Consider the following 24,683-nt stretch of genomic DNA (forward strand, 5'->3'; position numbering starts at 1 on the left):
TTAAGAATGTACTCTACAAAATATTGATGCTTTTAAGAGTCATGGGTTCTTGTTGGGCATTATCAGAATCTCCAAAGATCTGCCCCCCTGACCTCTCTTCACTTAACAGAGGTAAAAGAAACTTGGTAAGGCTGGTTTTTACGTCTTTTATCAGATGAGCATTGAAAAACAGCAGAAAAGCATGTGTTATATATTTTTTCATTCTCTTGGTTTGGAAAAGCCACCAGGCAATTCAATTTAAAATACATTTAGTAAAGGAAAAAGAAATGTGTTTTTTTAATAACCACATATTTGGCTGTGCTTCAAGCAAGTGCAAATGAAGCAGTCAATTTATAAACTCTGCCATGAGTGTTTTTTTGGGAATCTATGACCCATTTGGAATACACTCATAATACTCACTCTCATACTATAAATTTTCTTAACATAAATTTTTCAGAAACATTAGGGAATTAATGTAATTTAACACTTCATATGACAGTGGATGAACATGGTGCTCTGGGCTCTAGAAAATATGAGATGAGAACAAAATAGTTTATGACAGAGTTAATGTCTGTATTGAATTTCAAAGGATTTAATACCACTCTATCAAGGTGAAGATTTTTAAAAATAATATTTAGTGGTCTTTTGGTGGAGACACTAGAGTCAAATGATGCCAGTGATCTTTCTCTCCATTTAATGTTGTTGTGGCAAAGTCCATGTGATATACGTTGAAAGATTTGTGCAATTATGAATAAAAGTTCTAGAAATTAGAGAAATTCTTCTGCTGTCCTTACTACCATGTTAAAAATAACACCGGTAATGCTAATAATAAAGCTCATTGGATTGTTCTATAGAGAGGGTCACAACTGCAGACTATTTAAATAGAATATTTTCCAAGGCTGTGATCTCTGAGCTTGAATCTAAATTCTTATTGATCAAAGGTAATGGTAGAACAAACTTATTAAAGAGCAAACTTATTAAATAGCAGAACTAGAGGAAGCCTTATCCCAAATGCCTCCCATTGAATTGCATCATTCATAACTTTTCTATAACTCCAGAGATATAGGACACATACTTCAAACATGCTTTTATTTTGCTCTCTTACTAACAATCTGTTTCTATTTATACTACTTTGACAAAGCAACTTTTTGTCCCTTATTTCTTCAAAACTATTCTGTATAATTAAGTTTTGTTTGATCTTTATGCATTAATTTGCATTTCTTGTTATATGTCTTAAACTAACTAAGTCAGGTGTAGGGAAAAGGAAAGAATGGTGAAGAGAGGAAATGGAGCTCAGTTCCATTCTGTACTTTAAGCATTATGCTATTGTGGCCAGAAACCCACACTCTGGAGAAGCAACAGTTCCTCTCTTGACTCTCTGTGAAACCAAAGCTGAATCCAGTCTTTGAAAAGGAAACAGCATCCTTGATTTATCTTGGAAGGAGTTCACACACTTGCAGTTATATGAATGTCCTCACTGAGAGGTTAGGGGCAATCTGCACAGTGTCCTATTTTTTTCTCTTTAGGTAGCAAAAAAAGTTCACAAAACTGAAACAGGACAAGCTGACTTAATTAAAGATTATAAATCCACATTACTTCTACTGCCTTCCTCTTCAGCTCACAGTTCTGCCTACAAGTACCAGGGATTTTCTATCTGAAGTAAAGCTCAAACAGCTGGAAACTCAGCAGGTTGCAATGAACCCAGAAATATTAAAGATAACTGTATCTCCTATATGTCTTTCATCACTTTTAATTAATTTCCCCAGTGGAATTATTTCAAAGCTACTTCAGTAATTCAGGTGATATTTACAAGGCCTAAGAAAGTTGTGCTCTGAAGGGATTAATTAATTATGGAGCATAACTTCATCAGTTTTTTCCTGATGTGCAATCAACCTTCTATTTATCATGCCCTTAATTTTATGGTATGTTAGGCTGCTACATGGTCTTAAATAGTGTGTGTCTAATTAATGCTCCCTGATTTCATCAACACATGAGTTATTCCTTCTGGCACCTTTCTTTCAATATGAGCACAACAATATTTTTCATGTGTGGTGCATAACAAGCATAATTTTTTAGCTTGACACAAAAATCATAGCCTTATTTTGTGATGCATAACTACTGGCAAGGTTCTTATATAAAAAAATGAGGCTGCAGACCCATGACAGAAAACCAGCCAAGAATACATGCAGGTCACACCTGTTTCATTTCCACAACTGTATAAATTTGATTTGCCACAAAGTTGTTCAATTATTTTGATTGCTGAATCAGTCTAGTCAGGAGAGTGCAGAGTATTAAACAAGGACTTTGATAAGCTTGGGATGTGTCTGTGTGAAAAAAATAATTAGCTTGATCCACGTTTCAATCAAAACTGAGTGCACATGGCCTTTGCCAGATATTACTTCTGTTCATGCACAGAAGAAATTTGTTCCTTCAAAAATTTTAATTTTAAACTCCCTTAAGAAATTTAATTTTGGTATTTACCATGATCCTGATAAGCGTTGCTATTAAGTTCCTCACTGAAATATAACTGTGCATCCTCTGCATTTCAGAACACGAGTCTCTGTGACAGATCTTAAAACTGCCAGGCCCTGGATATAAATGGTGAAGTCCATGAGTATCACTGAAGCTCACGTGTTAAATCTGTCAGCATTAGCCAAAAAAGCAAAAGACTGATCTGGATGGTAAAGTATGAAATTACTGCAGTTTATTGAGGGAGTACCCTGAAATCTGTATTCAGTCCTCAGTGTTAAATTGTTTAGCACCAAAATAGGCTGTTCAACAAACTGGTACCTTAGAGGTTAGATGCAAATGAAGTTTGATAAACAACACTGTATGTTACTAAAAAATTTGGTTCAAGACTTCCAAAAATGTGTATGAAATTGTAGATTATATTTTAAAGCAAGACTCATGCTTTATGTTAATATAAAATAAAATCAGAAATATTCTTTTTTGTTATATGCATCTTTAAATGAAGGAAGAGAAAGAGAGAAAGAAAGACATCTCCATGTTTTGTCACTGATTCATTATCCAGTTTGTGCCATTTCTAGTTGCACTGGCTGGTATAAAATCCTGTGAAAATAGTGATCGCTCTGTATCAGAAATAAGATGATTGCCAGCTGGGGCTTAAGCAGATATCCCTTTTGTAGCAGATATGTGCTGACAGTATTTCTCATCAAAATCCCCATACACAGTCTTTATCGTGGACCATATGGTTCCGGGCCAATGCGATCTTTCACATTTCGGCATAGCCGCCTATGATAAACACACTCCGTGCAGGAGACAAAATCCTCAATCAGATGTCCAAGCAGATACATTCAGGTGCTCTTTGTGAACAAATATTCTCCCGCTCTGAAGTTCCAGTAAAGTTCTGAGGACAGAAGTTTCTCTGGGGCACGCTGACAGTTTCCATGGGAAGTTCGTTTGAGGTCAAAGAGTCTCCATTTTGACAGTAAAGTGTTTACCAGTTCACCTTTGTTGACATATTGGTGCTCTTGGTCACCTATGAATTTAAACTGAGATGGTGAAGCAGAGGCAAGGAATTTGCTATACATCTGTCCCTGGGTTTAGAAGACCATTTGATTCATCCTTTGAGAACCTCATTACAAAATTGGGAAGCATTAGATATGTGGAATAGGAAGGAAAAGGATGAGAAAGTAAGACAGATGCACCACTTCAGAACTCAATTGGGAGAGATGGGATGTGTTCTCAGTTCACAGGTAGGAGTCAACAGAGGATCCCCTGTACCCACAGATCACAGCTCTCCTTTTCTCTTGAGCTGTGCCTTTAGTCACTGCCACGTTGATGGTCTCAGAAGCTCCTTCTGGCTTGTTTACTACTACCAGCAGAGATCCAAATTGCTTAGAAATAACACAGTCGTTACATTAATCATAGAATTTGACACCAGCAAGAGAGTTAAATTATGCAAAAAACTTTTTCTATCTGTATGATACAATTGTTATTTCTGTGATCAGAGTGCAGACATTCCATTTAGCATAGCAACTTGTGTTGAGAGATAAAAGTGCAATATTTTTAATTAATTACCATGCTAGAAATTTGAAATGAGATATGGCTGGTTTTGACTAATAAATTAACTGTGATGTGACTTTCTTCAGGTTGTTTACATTAGAAGGGTAGATTGCTGATATATTGCAAATTGTTTGCCGTCCTTTTCAGTTACAGTGACTTTACAAATCAAGTTTTCCTGAGAGTAGAATGTATGAATAGAATATTTTCACATGGTTTCAGATTTCTCTCAGCCAGCACTCCATACAGTTGATTGATTTTGGCTTTTTCTCAGGATCATGATTTTGCAATTATGATGCATTCTTATTACTTCTTTTTTTTTTTTCTTTTTCTTGTTTTTAAATTGTATTACAACAAATTCAATAAAAAAATTACAAATATTCACTTTTATGACATATAATAGAATCATACAATTACAGAATGCCCTGTTGGAAGGGACGTCAAGGACCATCTGGTCCAACCTTTCTACATAATACTATTGTTTATATGAGATGGCTCAGCACACTGTCAAGCTGAGAATTCAAACTGTCCAATGTGAGGGAATCTATCACTTCCCTTGGGAGACATTGTAATGGAACATTGTAATAAGGTTTCCCCAAAGCTGCCTTTTCTCAAGGCTGAACAAAACCAGCTTTCTCAGCCTCTCCTCACAAGGCAGGTCCTCCAGTCCTCTGATGATCCTTGTGGCCCTTCTCTGGACCCTCTCCAGCCTGGCCACACCTTTTTTGTAGATCAGGAACTGAATCGGAATGCATTTCTCCAGGTGTGGTCTGACAATGCACGTGGGATCATAGAATGGTTTGGGTGGGAAGAGACCTTAAAGATCATCTAGTTCCAACCCCTGCATGAGCAGTGACACCTCCCACTGGACCAGGTTGCTCAAAGCCACACAATTAAAATTACAGAAAGCAAAGGCAGGGACTGGGAGAAGAACGATGTTGCCACTGTAAGAGAATAACATGTTCAAGACTATCTAGAATGGGTCTACATGTTTTTAATGTGTAAGCATGAGATTTCTTTCAATGTTTGTCTTTTGTAAACTAAAGCAACTCAAGTTGTAGTAGCAACAGGAAGAACCGTGGCTAAAAGGCTGCATTCTGCCTGCATTACAATTATAGCTATAGCTAGTTTTGGATTAAGCTGAACTCTTAACTGTTTTGTGTTTTAAAGTCATAGAAATACTTGACAACTTGGACCCATTAAACTTGGTATTTATACTCTGCCATTAATTGCTGCTGTTAATGTGGAGGACTTGAATATGCAAGCAATACATATTACAAAAGAGAACTCAATATTCAAAGCCATTTATGCCTATAATCTTGACAGTCTGTTGGCTCTTTCTTTCCTGGGAGATACAGTTTCTGGCAATATGCACAAAATTGCCTAATACCATAGCTATGGGGAGGAATTCAGGTATGCAGAGATTAAAAAAAAACAAAAAAAAAAACAGGTTAAGATAAAGCAAATGGTATAAATAAGACAACTGTTTTTAAATTGCTGTTGCTAGGACTAGTTGATCATATTTGCTTTTTTTTTTTAAATAAATAGTCCCTTTACCATGAAGATTTACATCCTCTTTCCCGCTTTTACAGGACTTTCATCAGGGGCACAGTCTATGAGTTTGCATATGCTGTGCTGTCTTTCTTGGTTAGTTTTTCTCCTTTCACTTTCCTTCTCACTCAGCCTCACTTTGTATGGTAAACTGATGAATTATCATTCTTTCAGTCAAGGTTCTATCAACGTTACAACCATATTACAGCTGATCTAAAGTACCTCAAGTGTATGTGGGTATTCTCTGGACTCTGTAGAAGATCAGTTGTACTCTCTTTTACCAAATATCCCCATGAAGAAAAGCTAAAGCCTTTTCCTGTTCCCTTCTCAAAACCTATTTTAGGTTCTATGAACTTTCTTATATCTTAAATATTTTAGAAATAATAATTTCCTACAAAACTAGTTAGATCACTTGTTTATTCCAAATTTACATACATATCTCGTGGTTTATTAGTGATAGATGAAGGTAAGAGTTCACCTGGATTAACCTATTTTTAGAGAGACAAGTGACATGAGTTTTCTACATAATCTTCGTTTTTCTTTATATTGAACAGGAATCAGAGATGGATATAAATCTGCTACATTCATAGCTTGTGAAGTATTCACAAAGGCAGGTACTAAACAGGACAAAAATTAATAAACATATAAAGATTTTTAAGCAAAACTGGGGAAAAAAATGTAAAACAGGCCCAGTAAAAAATGAAATGTTGTAAATGTTAAGTACAAAGTAAAATATACAATTATTGTATGCATTTATGGAACTATTTTGAAATCTTAGCATTCAGCAGTAGTATGTTCGAGATTACAGTAAGTAGTTTTTAATTTACTGTCAGAAAATTACAGGGCAATATAAAATCTGTGACATTTCTCTTATGACAACATAAGCCATGTTTGGTTTTTGCATGTGAGTATCTTTGTATTGCAGGATACTAAAAGGAGATCAGCTAGCAAATGTGCTAAGTCATAGCACAAGAGGCATCCATGCAGTCAGGAGGAACATGCCCAGAGCTCAAACTGCACATGATGTTAAGTGAGACTGACAGGAATAGGTGCAGTGTGAAAGTGGGAAAAACAAAAAGAAAAAAAAAAAAGTTACAGAGTACCTCATATTACTGATCACTAAGCTCAGACCTGCACAATCCACACTTTAACAGTTGTTGAAAAATTAGTACAAGCTTCTTTTATCTATGTTTTTGAGGATTTTTTTTTGTAAGGGACTGTCAGGAAGTGGCAGTTTATCACAGAGTAAGGTTGTGTTCACTATTTATAGCTCCTATACTTGAGCAGTTAAATATAGCTCAATAATATACCTATTTATATTTTATCTCTTTGTTTGTTCTTGTGTTTTTTCTCATCCTGTGTGATTGTTTACTGGTTTTTTCTGTTTGATTTTTTGGGGTTTCTAAAGCATATATGATAGCTCTCTGAATTTTTCTTCATTCCTGATACACCATTTTCCTCCACTTCTGAGATGGTAGAAAGAGGAAATTGTTATCATATACAGGTACAATTAGCCTTACTTTGTGATTGAGGATAGCACTCACAAATTGGTTTATTTAAGTTTTTTATAAGACTGCAGATATGCAGAGGACATAGAGGCCATTTTTATGTTTATGAAGGATGAGAGTTTAGATCATGTAAGACAATTTAAATGTGGACTTTTGAGCAAAGTTTATAGGATAATTTTCGTTATCTTTCTGATCATGTGTATACAGTAGAGTGTACGAGTCTGCACTCGAACGGCTTCTGTCTCTGGACTGCCTCCATCTTTTCCCACCACCATTACAGCTTTTAGGTCTTGTTTCCAGTACAGTGGGTGATTTTCCTCTCTCTTCGTATTTAAAACTGTTCCTAATTCTATGTCAGTTTTACAACCCTACACACAGTCATCCTTTAGTTGACTACTGTTTCTTTAAGCAGAAATATTAACACAAGAATAAATGCCTCAACTTGATGAAACCGTGCAACAGCAAAACTCAGCTAAATTTCAATTTCACAGGTACAAGCATTTTAGATATTGGGAATAAATTAAGAACCAGTTCACTTCTTTTGGACTAATTCTGTTTCTAGTCTAACTAAATGAAATGCTCTACTACCCACACTTCCTATGCCAAATGAATTTTCCCTTCAGCTTTTACATTATTGCTATCCATGATTTCTCAAATGTACACATACAATTGGGGATTGTTCTTGCTTTCATTGTGCCATTGAGGAAGACTCTGTCCTTTCCTTTGGTCACCTTGCTGACAATTAGAATCTAAGATTACAGATAAAGTAAAAGTATGTTCAGGACAAAATTTAGAGATCCGTGGTGTTAAAATGAGGAAAATAATCATTGACAGCAACAGGCTGTTCATCATTAGAAGGAAAAGAATAAGCCAGTGGTTTCCTACTTTTCCTTTTATAATCTCCTGTTTACAAGCCCATCTATTTATTATCTTGCTTCTAATTTTTTTCAAAATGGCTGGAAGACCCCTAAATGTCATATGTTGAGTCTTATTAAAGACCAGCATTTAACTGCAGTGGGCTCTTCTTCAGTACCTTCCCAGCAGACAAAAAAAATGTAAAAAAACCCTCTTATTTTGGCCCCTAGTTAAAATGGCAGAGAGCACAAAATGCTGTTTCAAGAAATTGTGTCTACATGAGCAATGTGAAGAAACTGTACTAAAAGAAAGACTCCTTATTCTTATTTATTAAACTCCTAATCCCAGTTACCATTTACTTTCCAAATTGTTTACAGATTTTACTTTTTTTTCTGACATCTGTTTTTGGTTCAATCATAATCCAAAAAATAATTCAAGTAGCAGAAATAATCTGTTTCCTCTCAGTGGAGTTAGAGCTGGAGTTAGTGTGGAGTAAAGAGAATCTGTCTCCCTTGCTGTGAGACAACCTAAATCCAAAAGCACAAAATGTACTAATACAGTCAAGTGCTCAGACTTCATTGTGGGAACAAAGCCATATAACACCTTCCACATATCTTGGAGAAATGAAGTGCCACAAGGATCATAAATGGACATTAGAAGCAGCTCCACAGGTATCCTTCTCACTCCCAGCATGGACTGGAAGACCCCTGGCTAGTTGGCTTTCTTCCTTACCCAGCAGTTACATTGTCCAGCACCCACATGGTAACACAGGCTCACTGCTGATGCATCCCAGAGACAAAAAACACCTTGAATTTTTCACAAAACTGTGTTGACTGTATCTGTATCATCATGTACAGGCACAGTAATCAATTTTATTGTAATATTCAAATTTTTGCCAATTATATTTCTAATTTCATATGGAGCCACAAAGGAGAGAGTAAAGGAAAAGATGTTTTTTATTATCTTTTTTAATTGCTTTTTTAATGGTGTTGCAATTTGTCTTTAAGAGTAGTTAGTTTAGAGATGCATATACTTAAAAAATCTTAGGTTTTGATTGCTCAGTAATTGAAGCGGGAAACAGAAAGAGTGGCACTTCCAAAAATACTTTTAGTTTTGACAAAATTAAAACCTAGTTGTAGAGAGACAACTCTGCTGCTACAAATTACAACAGCTTACCTTTTCATCTCTTGGTTTTGGATTGTAGCTCAGGTATTGCTATTTCAGAAAAAGAAGCTGCTACTGTTGTTCTGTGAGAAAAACACTGGTTTTACTAACTGTGTCATGGAGTGACAACATCTATAAGTCAGTATTTCAGTTAGCATTGAAAAAAACCTGTATGACATGGTTTTGTGGACAAACCAACACCTGCCCAGTATGTCATCCCGCACTATGACAAGGTATGGTACTGCTGAATGCAGAGGACACCACTATGGTGTGTGTAAGCCCAGAGGAATAGGTGGCTGCTCCTGGATGGAGCAGCTGGAGACACCTGTGCCTCAAGTGTTTGCAAGCCAAAATGGGTGCAAGGTATGACAGGCAGAGTCCTGAGCATATTGAGGATACACCATTTATTTCAAGGTGGCACATTAAACCTAAAAAGCTCATTGTCCAATACAACCTTACATATGATAACCTTGGATACAGCTATTTCCAGAGCAACCTGTCAAACATTATTTTTTCTCAATATGGATTGCCTGTAAGAAAGTTTGACTTTTATGTAGCTCGCTACAAGAAAAAACTGATTTTTCAGAAGTGATTGGTACACAGCAATATTTGTTCTTGGGAATAAAAAGGAAATGAAGGGTGTTGACTTTTTCAGGTATGTGCATAAGAAAAAGGAGGGGAGAAAAAGCTGAATTTTGGAAATAAACAAAAGATGAGCTCTTCTCAAAATACAGCTGGTTCTGCCATCTTATTTTGTTTTACTGGTTAGGTTGTGGTTTTTTTAACTGGTGCATAAAGTGATACCCAGATTACTAACTGAAAGAGTTTTTTTGGTGATGCTGCCCACTGGTTAGAAGTGTTATCTCTTCCCCATTGCCTTTTTGACAAAACAATGGATCTTAGCTTCCTACCTCTATTCACAGTACAGATATTTAACACAGCAAGTTTCTTGTACAGTTTCTATTGCTGGATGAAATAGTTGTAATTGAAATAGTTTGTTGGGTAAGAAAGCACAAGTATACCTAGTAAACAGTAGGATAAATGTTGAATTTTTTTCTAAAGAAACCCTAGCACTGTACACTTAACTTAGATTAAACCTTAAATTTGGTGCCAAGGCTTATTTTCTGGGACATACAAATGTATTTTTGTATTTGACCTTTGGACAGATTCCTTTCATTGCTAGGATGCCAGTGACTGTAGAAGTGATCATATGACCTGTGATTCACTTCTCCCCCAGTGTTATTGCATATCAGCATAGAATCATAGAGCAGTTTGCGTTGGAAGGGACCTTAAAGATCATCTAGATCCAAGCCCCCTGCACTGACAGGGACACCTCCCACTAGATCAGGTAGCTCAGAGCTCCATCCAGCCTAGTCTTGAACACTTTGAGGGATGGAACTTCCACAGCTTCCCTGGGCAACTTGTTCCAGTGTCTCACCACACTAATAGGGAAGAATTTCCTCCTAAGGTCTAATAAAAATCTCCCCTCTTCAAGTTTTAACCCATTACCCCTTATCCTTTCACTATAAGCCCTTGTAAGAAGTCCCTCCCCAGCTTTTCTTTAGGCCCCCTTCAAGTACTGGAAGGCCGCTGTAAGGTCTCCCCAGAGTCTTCTCTTCTCCAGGCTGAACAGCCCCAACTCTCTCAGCCTGTCTTCACAGGAGAAGTGCTCCAGCCATCTTTGTGGCCCTCCTCTGGACTTGCTCCAGGTGCTCCATGTTCTTCTTGTGTTGGAGGCTCAAGGGCATAGATGGGGGCATAGATGTTCATACCTACCTTTTAGTAGAACCAATGAAAGCAAAGACTAATGAAAGCTCCCCTAATAACCTGCAGTGTACATTCTGTAAAACTGCAAAATTTTGCTAAATACAGATATTAATTTTAAAATATCAATATTAAAAATATACTGATTCACTAAGGATATTTACACCTCTGACATGGTAGCTTTTTCCAGTGCTTTATTTTTTTTTGTACACCAACTGTTTTTCATTGTTTTTCTCTCAAATTAAAAAGAACTAAATAAAATTGAATTCAGCTAAATATGTGATAGGTAGAACTTTTGATAGATTAGAAAAACTTGGAACTTGGCAATCTGTATATGGGGAGTCTTTTCATATGCAAATGCTCTAACAGTTAGCTGTTTTGATAATGCATGAAAAATACATTCAGGTATTTGGAAATGGAAGATTACATGCATGCACCGTAAAACTTCATACTCCTCTGTGAAAATCAAGACCTCATTTTCATCCTTAGCGTCCTAGGGGATGTCTGTGCCATGCTAGATAATTTTTGCATCCGCACTGCTGCAATACACTGTCACACATGCCAGAAAATTTTTCACAGGCAACCCACAGACTTGTGGATGTGAGCTGCCTGTGAATCAATCAGAGGTACAGAGAAAGGCAGAAATAAAGCAGGATATACCCAGTTTATGAACATTATGAGACCTGAGTGGAATATTTATATTCTTATTGTGCTGGTCTAAATTCACTTGTCCCTCTGTTCCTCATCCACTATTCAACAGGCTGTATCCCTCGCTGACTGTCAAAGTCTATGTCAGTGACAGTACCAATTCCTTCCATGCCTGCCCTCACTCTTGTTCTGCCATGACATTGCAGTTTTGGTTGACATCCTAGCAGAAAAAAATATGTGCTGTGCACCATCCATCGCATCCATCCTTGTCAGCATGTGTCACCAGAAGTAACATAGCCTGAAGAACCTGTTGAACTCAAAACTGAGCAACCATTATCTGGAATTAAATTTTGTTTTCCTTTGGGATAGTCATTCATACTTAGCTGTATTAACTGCTTTCCAAAAAATGCAACACACATCAGAGAAAAAAAATGCACAATTCTTAATTTAGAGAGTACAGCCACACGTTAATTATTCTATGTAATAACCTGTGGGCATGTTCATGTTGCACATCTTTGACAGAGGGATTTATAGACTTTCAATATCTGAAAATGATTTAGGGAGCTTTGATCTCATAAATTCAGTATGTTTGAGCACTGTTTCCATTTAGGACAGATGTCAAATATTAAAATAATTATTTGAATGTGAGTAAAACAAAGATGTACCTTTCTGGACAGCCTTTATTTCCAGACAAACTTAAATGAATTAACTGATGAAAACATGAATCCACTCCAAATAGTGATGCATCCCAGAAATTGGGAATATCTTGAAGAGAGCACTGGGATTCTAGTGGGTAACTGGTGCTTGATTTTGGCTGGCATCCATTCTTATGAGCGGAACTTGAGCAGTGTTTTCATCTTCTGGTTCATTATTTTTCTTCTATTAATCTAAGTCATTAGAACTCATTGAAGTGTGAAAAAGTCTTTTGGGGGATAATACCAAAATAAAGAGCACAATGTGCACACAAAATGGGTTAATTTTCATTGACCCTGGAGCCATTATGGTGGTGACTCAGTATCATAGAATGACTAAAATGAAGTAATGAACAGATTTACTAAGTTTATTGGTCACCAATTTTATTTGAATGTCTTTGTGGATCACAGTATAAAAGGAAATGAGCCAGGAATAGGAGGTAGCTGCCACTAAGGCAGCAGTGCAGTCCCACATGTAGCATACTAACTGCACAGTATAGATAATGTGATGCCACGCTCTCAAGCACACAGCCATACTCTGTATAACACTTTTTCCATAAATACAGCTGCAAACATCACACAACAAGCTGGAATTTCCCATTGTCACTTCTGGAACACCTTCAGTACAGGCTGTGACATCTTGAATCCCTGGAAGGCTTTGCTGCTGCATGTACTTTTTTCTTTTCCCTAAAATAAAGAAGCTCAGTTTGACAGTGACAATGTGAACGAGCAGGAGGCAAATGTAAAAAGCCACAGTGTTCTTCTTTCTACTGGGAGTTTGCTAGATTCTACTTCAGTAAGTTTAAAAAAAGAAAAGGAAAAAAACAAAACAAAACAAAACAACCAAACAAACCCAAATATCCTGATTATTATACAATGTTTGATGGAAGAACAATAAGTAACAACACTGACCTAAATCTGACTTTACAGCAGACTTCAATGGAAGGTTAAACTAACACAGAGAGCTTTTGAGACTCTCACTCTAAGTTGTGTCCTTTCTTACATGAGCACTACTTTTTCATTTTGGCTTACTTGCTTAGAAAATAGGTAAAATAATTTTAAAGTACGGAATCATAAATTCCTATAAGATTGATAAGTAGTATCAGGCATTATGGGAAAGGACTGTAAGGCTGAGGTTACAGCAGAGTGAAAGTCTGTACAGCTAGCTGTAGACTGATGACCCAATGTATATCAGGACAGCATAAATATTTTTAGGGTTTAGTTGTATCTCTGGCTCTATTTTCAAGCAAAAAAATATGTCATGATGTTTACAGCAGTGTCTGATAAGGAGCTGAACATCAGGAAGGCTAGGAGACAGAGTGCTGAAGGAATGTTGTGCTGAATCACATTGATTTATATTCAGAGGGAACATTCAGCCCAGTGTTTTTCTCTCGCCATTTTTGTTTGTTGTAATGCAAGATTTAGGGATCTTCTTTTAGACTTAAAACAAATTAAAATAACAATGTGAAGGCTTTAAAAAGTCTGCCTGCATCTTTCCTTGTAGTCCCTTCCTCATTTTAAGTGACAGGTATGAGATTAGTGGTTTACGCAGCATGTCCAGAAGATTAATGTTTGTAGGTGAATGTAGAGAACTGTTTCGTATGATCAACCACTGGAATTTCTCATTGCACTGGGAAAAAAAAAAAAAAATATATATCTATATGTAAAAATTGTAAAAAATCTAACGGTCCTAAAAGCTGCAGATTCTGAGGTTTAAGTTGAGCCTATGGCACCAGTCTTCCCTTAGCAATAACAATAGATGACAATTTCAGATAAGGCATTTCTGAAACTAAGGACTATTTTGTTTGCTAGAGTAAGGTAATTGACTTCAGTGTCTGCTTAAATGGCAATAATCTACTTCCAGATTCAGGAATTCAATAATCATCAGTGTGCCTTTGCAATCTGCTATTTTCAGGAACTGTATGATGAAGATGAATTGCAGAACCTAACAGAAATTTTTCCAGTGGAAAAGATATGCTTCTATTGTAAATATATTTCCACACAAGCTCACATGTACAAAAATACAAGGGAAAAGTAAAATGCAGGAACTCTGGTTAGGTGTTAGGTATGGAAGAAACTTTTAATCTTTGGGGCTAGGGTGGGGACAGTGTCTGTTTTAACTTCATGACCAAGTTGTAGAAGACACACTATGGATTCCAATGAGACTTTGGAAAATAATAAGGATTCTGGACTCCTAAGAGCAAACTGATATAAGCCTCAAAAACACTGAGGAAGACAATGTCCAATATGTTTACTATTCTGTCTAGCTCTTATGCCAACTTCAGTAGAGATTAGTTTTCTAAGCCTTTTTACAACCCTTTGTGCTATGTGTTAAGTTGTGGCTTCCTCAAAACATTCACATTCTGAAGAAATAAGTTGAAAATCTCACAGGCCCACAAATTTCTGTGGAAATTCCATCTGAGTGGAGGAATTCTTGTTTTTCTGGTCTCTGAGCCAAAGTGACATTTTCTTTATGTATAACAGAGATCTATTGTTTGCATGGGAAAGCTAACACAGTCAGAAAATGCTGCTGAGAAGCACAGAAGAACATAGATCCAGTTAATATGGGAGTGTGATGAATGAACAACTTGAGAGCTTTACTAGCACTATTTATTAATGTGCATGGTAATTTAACCTTTTTAAAAATGTAACTGGAAAATGTCATGTGGTCTTTTTTGTAGTAGTTTTGTTATTTAAAATAGATTTAATGAGCTTCAAAATAATTACTTTATTTCCTAAGATGATTTTTAGTAATCTGTTACTATAATTATTTTTCTTGATTCATGATATATGCAAATTAATATCAGTGCACTGAGAGAACCTCTGAAGTAGTATATAAAGTGTATCAGCATGAAAGACCAGATGTAAATCTACAGAATTAAACAGCAAAAGTCCAATAAATTGCATTAAGAAGGATGCTGTTTTCTTTTTAAAGAAAAGATTTCTGATGTGACTCCTCAGATTTTGGTTATTGCTGATGGGTAAAATGAACAGTGGCTGAAAAAGAATTTGAGAGGATGAAGCGGGGTGGGGGGGGATTACTAGGCAAAAAGAAAGCTCACTTCTCAAAGAGAAATACATTTCTTCATTAAAAATATACACCAATATGATATGTTGCAAAGAACAAAAAAAGTTTTTAAACATTTATGTAGTTAGCAGGGGTATTTGAAGCTGAAATTATTTCCAGTTCCAGTTAGGACCAGTTTTGTGCTGGTAGTAGGAAGCATAGGAAGAAAGATAAAACATCATGCTTTAGGACTTCAACTAATCCTAAACTATTTAGCATTTTAGGAGAAGAATCATGCTGAAATGATAACAGAATGGAGGGAAAATAATCTTGTTTCTAACTAGTTTTGAGTTACTTGCATCTCCTTCCAAAACATCTGGGGCAGCTAGAGGCAGAAAGCTACACTATATGAAGCATCAGTCTGATGAGATATTGCATTTTCTATATTCCTATCAGCTATTTTTACATTTTCCTTGAAGAAATACCAAAGAGACCTCAATAAAATAACTCTGTACATCATTCATTTTAAAGCTTTTCAGTATTTCTAATTATTATATATCCTGCTTTTGCAATAAGATTCTCTGCTGTCATAGTTTGGTTGCCAGATTGAATCCACTGGAGAATTGCATGCACTGGCAATGAAAGAGAGTTAGTACATGGCTGGAACTTCAGCATTACTAATAGAAAAATATTGGATTTGGCTTATAATTTGTTTCTAAATCACCTCCAATGTTGCAGCGGAATTATCTCCACTTACACTGTCATTTTAATCAACCCTGACCTGTAAATAAAAATCACAGACTTTAGAGAGTGTCACATGGCATTTTCCTTTATATCACTGTTATATTATTTTATAATATATCACTGATAAAATAACAGTGTTAAAGGAATAGGTAAAGTTTTTACATGAAAACATATGAGCCAATCTGAACACTTTTCAGAACCCTGATGTGTGATATATTGGATATAAGGAAGAAATTTTTTACAGTAAGGGTGGTGGGACACTGTAACAAGTTTCCCAGAGAAGTTGGGGAAGCACCATCACTGGAAGTGTTCAAAATCCAGCTGGACAGGAATTTGAGCACCCTGGTCTAGTGGAAGATGTCCTTGTCCTTCGCAGGGGGGTTGGACTACCTAGTGTTTAAAGGTCCCTTCCAATCCAAATCATAATATCATTCTATAAGTCTAAAATTTGGGACAATAATTTTCATGAAGTTGACACTGAAAAAAATAGTGTATATTTGGAGCTTGAAAAGAACATAATCTATAGAATCCCTAATTCTGATAAAGCTGGAATATGAAGATCATGGACAGAAAGAACAATTGAACAGCTAGAAGTAGTTGAGAGTAGTTGTTTGGGGCTTGCTGAGGTGAGAAGGTGCCGAGATGAAAGCTGAGATCACTGTGAAGAGAAGAGAAGTGAATAATGGAGGAAGAATTTCAGGACAAAGAATGAGGATAAAATCAGTCATGATTTGGAGAGGAATAGTAGTGGGAAGTAATGGAAGTACGCTTGGAGCTGCAGAGCTCCATTCCTGTCTCCCTTGCCAACCTCCTATGATCTGTGGATGTTGTTTTCCAAGATCTGGTGAAATCCACAGCATGATTCCTCTCTGATTTGTAGGCAGCTTGGATGAAAGCCAAGGATGAAAGCCTGTCAGAATACCCCTAGAGTCAGACCTAACCTTGAATGTTTTGACAGCAAAGTTCAGGGTTTCAAAAATGCAGCTACCCCTCAGTGGTGACTGCTATGCCAACAAACCCCTAAGGGCAGAAGCAGCTAGAGTAGCCAACCTTTCAGAGAGACACAATTTACTCTCCCACTTTGAAGGTGCCCATCTAAATCCCCTGTTTCACATGATCGCCTGCTGTCTTGCCTCATGTCCCTTGGGCTTCTAAGCCTTCCTGCCCAAACCAGGAGAGACTCCAGGGCTTCTGCCATCTACAGAAGAAGCTGCACATTGCAAAGCATTTTTGTGGAAGCCATTCTGCTTTTGCCACCCAGAAAACCTTGAGAATATTCACTGTTCAAAATGATGAGGAAATGCAATTCAAATGTTAGCGAATTTTGTCACAATGTCCAAGAAGTATGATTAAAAAATGGTGACAAAAGAAAGCTGGTAATTTTTTGGCAAAAAGTTCTTATTCTGATGGTTATTTCAGAAAAACCCTTTTTTGTTTGTGTTTTCTTTCATAAAGCTGACTATCTGCAGGAAAAATAATGAAAAAAAAAGAGATTTGGACAATGGCAATAGTGAACTATTTTGTACTCTACAGATTTCAATTGTCATGAAAAACTACAGCTTGGAGCATGAAGCTAATGTTAGTAAGAGTTAGATAAAAGGCTGTGGGGCAGAAAAAGCAGCCAAGTATTAGAAGAGAGATAAAAAATGTATTTTCAGGAAGAATTGAAAATTACCAAGGCTCATGGCATGTTCCCTAGAATAAATCATATTGAAATCTTGAAGAGTTAAATGATGTCTTTTATACTGTATCCCCACTACACTGTTTAAAGTTGCAGCTTGAGGCTAATTGCAATGCTGCAAAACTCAGACATCTAGTCAACATTATAAGCTTTGTCTGAGTCTCATGGCAATAACTATCTTTTGTTACCAAAGAAAAGCTGCAGAGAGTTTGTTGGCTGCTGCCCTGTAATGACTGTGCTTCATCTGAAAGAAGACAGGTGCTCTATTTTCTTTTTGTAAACAGCATCTTTATTGCGATCAGGAGAAGGCAAAGAAAGAAAGGTGCTCCTTGCACACCTCCCTGTCTGAAAAAAAGCTGTAACTGGAGGACTACTTTGGTTTTCCATTATTAAAAGCAGCAATGAGAAGGTACAGTGTGAACAGGGATTAGGAACATATGACAGTCCCTGCTTTTTTTTTTTTTTTTTAACTGGCTAAACTTACATGAAAACAGTAGCCTTCTTTTCCCAAAAGGAGCAGAAAGTTCCCCATGTCCGCTGCTTTTTTTAAATTCTAGTAGCAATGTTAATCTTCTGCATATGCAGAATTAGCCAGTCCATGCATTAAATAAGCATATGGCAGATAGAAATCTTGTTCTCTGTGTGGGAAACAGAGTAGTTGAAAATTTGATTAAATTAAAAGGACCTTCTTACAGGAAGACTACACTTGCCTCTATCTATACTTTGACTCTGGTAAAGTGGCTTCATGGCTGCCATGGCACAAACCCAACTAGAGGTTTAACACCCAAACTCACACGGTTCTTACAGCAGGTCTGAAGATAAGTGGCTACAGCCATGTAGTCCCAAAGTCAAGTCTGAATCTCTTGTATCTCCAAAAGAGACCAGCATGGATCCATAGAGGTTCCATAGAGAAACTGATGCTGAAGAGGAGTGGAGACATTTGCCAGCAACGAGTCTTCCTTCCCATAGGAAGTCCTTCACAAGACATGTCCTTTTCTCCTTGAAATAATTTCCCCTGCAGTTCAGTACTCCAACCACCTCCCAGAATGACTCTTGCCTCACCAGAGCAGATAATCTGCAGGGATTCAAGTGCCAGTGGAGAAGAAGTTTGTAAGGTTTTGGCCACAGCCTCTTCAGTCTCAGAGTAGTCCATGGGCTGTCTTCAAGAGGCCACAAAATTAGCATCCCTCCCCTTCTCCAGGCAGGCTGGGCAGGCCACGGACAACTGCTGGACCCGGAAGATCTGCAATCAGACAAAACCAAGGCAGGACAATGCTCCAAGTTAGCTGTGAAACACACCAGCATCCATTCTGCAGCTAAGTGAGCAACTGCTGTCTCCTGGAATTTGAAGGAATGTTTTGTGATGGGTGTACAGACAGGACAGGATTTCCCCTTTTAGTTGTCTCCTGTCCTCAAACCAACCCACTTCCCTGGGGAACAGAAAGAGACTTTGCAGCAAGAAAATATCTGACACTTCTGTTACTGAATGGTGTTAAGAATGATAGCTTATATAATCCTATACCCTCATTTCATTTTAGCAGTATTTAATGAAAGAAGAGATGGTTGAACAAAGCAATTTCACATACTATTCAACAAGCAGCTCTTTCTGTATGGAGCATTAACAATAGCTGTCATCTCTGTAAAAAAAAAAAAAAAAAAGGTTTCCAATTACTTCAGTTTGAAGAGAAAATCCAAATGCAGCTGAGTGCCCAACAAGTAAATTATTTTTAATATAATTATGCAAAAAGAAAATGTGAGACAGAGACCTTCATTTAATATTTTACTAGCCTTGAAAGTTAATTTGTGTTCAATTTTCATGGAACTTTCTTCTTCGCAGCTGTGCAATTTGAGCATAGAATTGAGCAGAACTGAGAACTGTCCTTTCCACTTTTTTCACATTTCAGTGCTAGAGACAAGGGAGATGACAAGTAATTAACGTAACATATAAAGAAAAAAGGAAGTCTATGATGTACAAAATGTCATATGACTTCCTTAAAATACCTTTAGTATGAAGCAGGGAGATTTATAGGACTCATAGATGGAAGAGTGTAAAAGACAGACAGATTAGCTTTAGCTTTACTGGTGTTCACTTACCTTATAAATCACATCACTAGAGGCTTTCTCTAAATCCCATCAGTTTCTTACTTTCTCTTCTGTCCCATATACTTTAGGTCATATGAAAAAGGAGAAAATACATCCCGATCTCCCTATTTTCAGATCTCTGGATATAGATTGTACATCTATTATGTGAATTATTTTCTGTAGATTAATTTTACTTACCATTTCTTTCATTAAATTTTAGTCTAAAGCAAAGTTGGTCTTGAAGTGCACAATGACCCCCTTTAAACTTTAAGTCAAGCAGCTGGGGGATTTTTCAAGAAATGTCTCCACTTCTGCAATAATCCACAAGAATGGGTAGAAGATCACAGAATCACAGAATATTAGGGCCTGGAAGGTACTCCTTGAGATCATCTAGTCCAAATCCCCAGCTAGAGCAGGATCCCCTAGAGCAGATTACACAGGAACACATCCAGGAGGGTTTTGAATATCTCCAGGGATGGAGATTCCACAGTCTCCCTAGATTTTTTTTGTTTTCAATGTGCAACATTTTTCACATTGTTGTCTCATGGTCAGTCTGTTGTTCACTATGACTCGCAGGTCTTTTTCCCCAGAGGTGCTTACCAGCAGGTCATCCTCTAATTTGTACTGGTTCATGGAGTTTTTCTTCCCCAGATGGAGTACTCCACACTTGCCCTTATTGAACTTAATTAAGTTTCTTCCTGTCCAACTCCAGCCTGTCCAGGTCTTTCTGGATGGCAGCACAGCCTTCTGACATGTTGACCAATCCACCTAATTTTGTATCATCAGCAAACTTGCTCAGTGTACATTTTGTGCCTTCCTCTCGGTCTTCAGTGAATATATTGAACAGGACTGGATCCAGAACTGACTCTTGGGGGACACCACTAGTCACTGGCCTCCAGCTGGACTCAACCCCACTGACCTCAACTTTCTGGGCTCTCTCCTTCATCCAGTTCCCAATCCATCTCACTACCCAGTCATTCAATCCATGCTTCTCAAATGTGGTTGTAAGGATGCCTCGGGAGACACTGTTGAAAACCTTGCTGAGGTCAAGGTAGACCATGTCAACTGCCCTCCCCTCATCTATCCATCTAGTTATGTCATCATAAAAGATAATCAGATTGGTCAAGCATGACTTCCCCTTTGTGAATCCATGCTAACTACTCCTCTCCTCAACATGCTTTGACATGGCACCAATAATAAGTTGTTCCATCACCTTTCCGGGGATGGAGGTAAGGTTGACCTGCTTACAGTTACCTGAGTCCTCCTTCTTGCCTTTTTAAAGATGGGAGTGATGCTGGCTTTCCTCCAGTCCTCAGATGCCTCTCACGTTCTCCAGGACTGCTCAAAGATGATGGAGAGTGGCCCAGCAAAGTCTTCTGCCAACCCCCCCAGCACCCGTGGGGGCATTTAGCTGTTGAACTACCAAGGTCATAAAATTTTCTTAGCTCCAAGTCTTGGTTCCTAGTCTTACTGATGTGGAGCCCAGACTCAAAAAGCCACATTAATAATACTTAATTATAGGTATTTTAAAACATCCTCTTTCACTGGGTATTACACTGGAAAGCAGAGTGGCCACAAATAAGATGTCATTTCTTTGCTTTTGTATAGAAATTGCACAGGAGAGTACTTGTTAACTGGGGCTAAAAGTCATGCCAGAAAACAATCTAGCAAACAAAATGCAAGAGATAACTCAGTATGAGAGCCTGGGAAAGGCTGAGAAACACATACTGGTTTTGCAGCAGAAAGCTTCCACGTCCCAGGTGGCATTTGTTTTTGTGAACCAAAGTGGCTGAATGTTTTTGGGTTTTATTTTAGTCTTTCAATAAAACTTTTTAAATAATCTAAAGGACAGGTGTACTGAGAAGTACAGAAATACTTCTAGAGCAGGAATACTTTTAGGTGTCATTGTTTACACTTCTGAAGTTTGTTCAAAGGCAACTGTTTTCTTCAGGATCAGATTCTCAGATTGAATTGGTGGTGAAACTATGAGCAAAGTTTCAAGGCTAGCTGATTCTGCCTCTCTAAAACTGGGAGTCTCCTTGGTCATTACTGCCTACAGCAGGTAGGCAGGCAGTAGCAGCAAGGGTGAGGTGATAGGACAAAATTAGATCATGCTGTATTGAGTTGCTCTTTGATAAAAATTTGTGTAGCCACTGAATGCATTAATTCTCCCTCTAAATGGTTTGTTGTTTGGGGTTTTTTTAAAGACAATTTTTTTCTCATTAATTGCTAGTAACTTTTCAGTATAATTAGAAATAAAAATACCATGTTTGAAATTAGCTATATTCTGCTGATGACAAACAACCTTGAATGAAATCTAGATCTTGTATCTTAACTAACCTCTGCTGTGCTAACAGGAATAGACAGAACTGAAGATTAATTTATTTTAATAAATAAAGTAATCCTGTTTGATTTTGAAAGCACAGGGAGAGCAGGCTGCTGCAATTCAGTATGTTTTATCTGCACAGTCACTTTTCAATTCATAGAGATTCCTTAATATTTTTAACGTAATTGTTGAATTTATCTTAAAGTTGAAGTCAAATTGAACATTTATAGTACATGAGCAGAGAAAATAACATGAGAGTCCCTGGGGTGCTCCTTTCCCACACAGAATCACTGTGAATGTCTGTGTCTTTTGTCATGTTGTCTGGTTGATATTCATGTGAAAGTGCAGTAGCTAATGTTGCAGCAAAAATGTGTGATACCTCTCTGCATTCCTTGAGGTGGAATCCTCAGCAAAGGTAAATCTCTGCTGCAGCCAACAAATTTATTTGACACACAGTTTATGACCTAGTAGATGTGTCTGCCATGAAACTACTGATGGATGAAGCAAGAGAACAAGTTATCTCACAAGATTTCCAGCTAGGCTAAAAATTATCTATCCTGTGAAATGTTGTCAAGTTCATTTCTAATCTTAGTTAGAAAACTGAGGTTGGAGTAGATAGTGCTGAAAAATAATGGCGTGAAAATCTGTTGTAACGTTTCAAACCATTTCCTACATCCATTCTTAACTTACTACATAGGGTGCACAGGGAGTTGCAGAGCTATTCAATCACTTTTATATTAGCAGAAAAAACCCATGTGCACAGCTTTTCTTTGAACTATTGCCTGTGTTACAGAGAAATTCTGGCTATTACTGTCTATATAGCATCATTCACCTTTTTTTTTTTTTTTCCAGTACATTTAGAGATTTATTTAAGTGCGAGGGACTTTTAACTGATCCTGAACAGCTTTGCAGATGAATTTTCTTGCAACCTTACCTTTCTGACAGTATTTGATTAAAATGAAGGGAACACATAACAAACAGCCCTAGTCTTCTACACTGCTTATCTTTGTTAAAAGTGGGTGCTGTAGAGCTGCAAATGTGGATCTGCAAGAATAGTCATCAAGATAGTACTGATCCATTCCAGAAGGATGTCAGAAAGTCCTTTAATGTTCATATGCCAAAGAACAGTGACCTGGGTTTTAGCTCTAAAAGAGTAAAAGATGAAAGACATGAAAAATATGTGAAGATTAATCCCACAGCCTGAGGTATTTTCTAAGAACATATTCTAATTCTATTTTTTTCCTAAAATCTGACCTAGTTGCAGTAGGAGATGACGAGAGTCAATACAGTCAATGACCTTAAAGCTGACATAATAAAATAATGTGAAAAGGTCTAATTATTGTAAAGGTCACAGGATAAAAATTTCATTTTAATTCCCAGGAGCCAATGGAAATGCAGCACAGCTATGAAAATTCCTTGGTGGCTTTCAGGCATGTTTGGTGTTTGCTTTGTTGGGTCAACATTAGTAGAACTTATATTTATTTAAAATTTCTTTAAATAAGGGAAAAGTAGCTGAATTTTTAACAACAATGGAAGGGAAGATTAATATATATTTAATAGAGCACTTGCTTAAAATTAAGGGTAGGAAAGCATTTCAAGGAGGTATGAAAACTGTCTCCAATATTCATCCAGTTTCAGAGCAATTCAAGAAATGTAATAATTTATGGAAAACTATTACTTAAGACTAATACAGCTCCTACAAAAGGAACTACAATCAGATCTAATTCCAAAATGCTTTAAATAGAGAAAAAAGTGTTCCCAAAAGTGTGTTTTAAATGGAATAGTTATACACAAAATATTTTAATTTCAGGACCTTGTATAATTTAAATCAACTGAGTTTTTTAGCTCAAAATATCAAATTTAAATGGAAAATATATTCAAAATTCTTTAAAATGTTGGAAGCATGACATTTCCAATGGAAAAATCTTTTCTGTCATGAAATCTCAGGGACACATATTTTCAGTGTTCCTGATTGTTAAAGAAATAAAATCAGATGGATTTTTTTTTTCCACTTTGTGTGAAATTAAAGTATTCAGTCAGTAAGTCTCAGGCTTTTACTGCCACTTTTGACATCAAAAGTAGCAGAAATAAAAATGTTCAACATTTTGCACTTCAGCTTTCTATTTCTTTTTCCCTCCATTCCATTCAATTTCAGGTTTAACATACATTTTACCAAGAACATGTGTTTTCTTGAAATTCTTGCTCTTTGGGTCATTTCGCAGTAAATGGAATATATTGTTTTTCGGCAGCAATTTTACACTGAAATAACTGTTGATTTCGTTATATGCTACCCTTTTGTACACTAGTGAAACAGAGGAGAGATTCAGCTGCTGCAGGATTCAGATGGCATGGAATCTGCTCCCTAATCAGAAGTTTTACTTTATCCATGCAATTTGATGTAATATCACCATTCAGTTTGAGGATGGGTGGGCAGAGCTTTTAAATATAGATTTGGATTTGTATAGACAGCTTCATAAGCTCATATCAGGTACTCTCTCCAAGAGGGCCTGTTTTTGCCTACGGGTAACTGCTAGTAGCAATCAAAATGATGGTCGTGTATTTCCTGGTATGTCTTCAAGCATGATTCAGAAGAAGGTGGTAACTTGAAATCCAGCATGACTAATGTCCATATAAGCTTCACCTATTTTTGAATTTCAAG

General features: G+C 37.0%; 1 protein-coding gene across 8 annotated transcripts in view; it reads left to right on the forward strand.

Moving 5' to 3' along the window:
* The window catches only part of RALYL (RALY RNA binding protein like), a 404,897-nt gene that overhangs the window by 302,819 nt on the left and 77,395 nt on the right, over positions 1-24,683 (forward strand). The window lies entirely within an intron of this gene.

The sequence above is a fragment of the Apus apus genome, chromosome 2 (genome assembly GCF_020740795.1).
Source record: "Apus apus isolate bApuApu2 chromosome 2, bApuApu2.pri.cur, whole genome shotgun sequence".
Taxonomy (NCBI): domain Eukaryota; kingdom Metazoa; phylum Chordata; class Aves; order Apodiformes; family Apodidae; genus Apus; species Apus apus.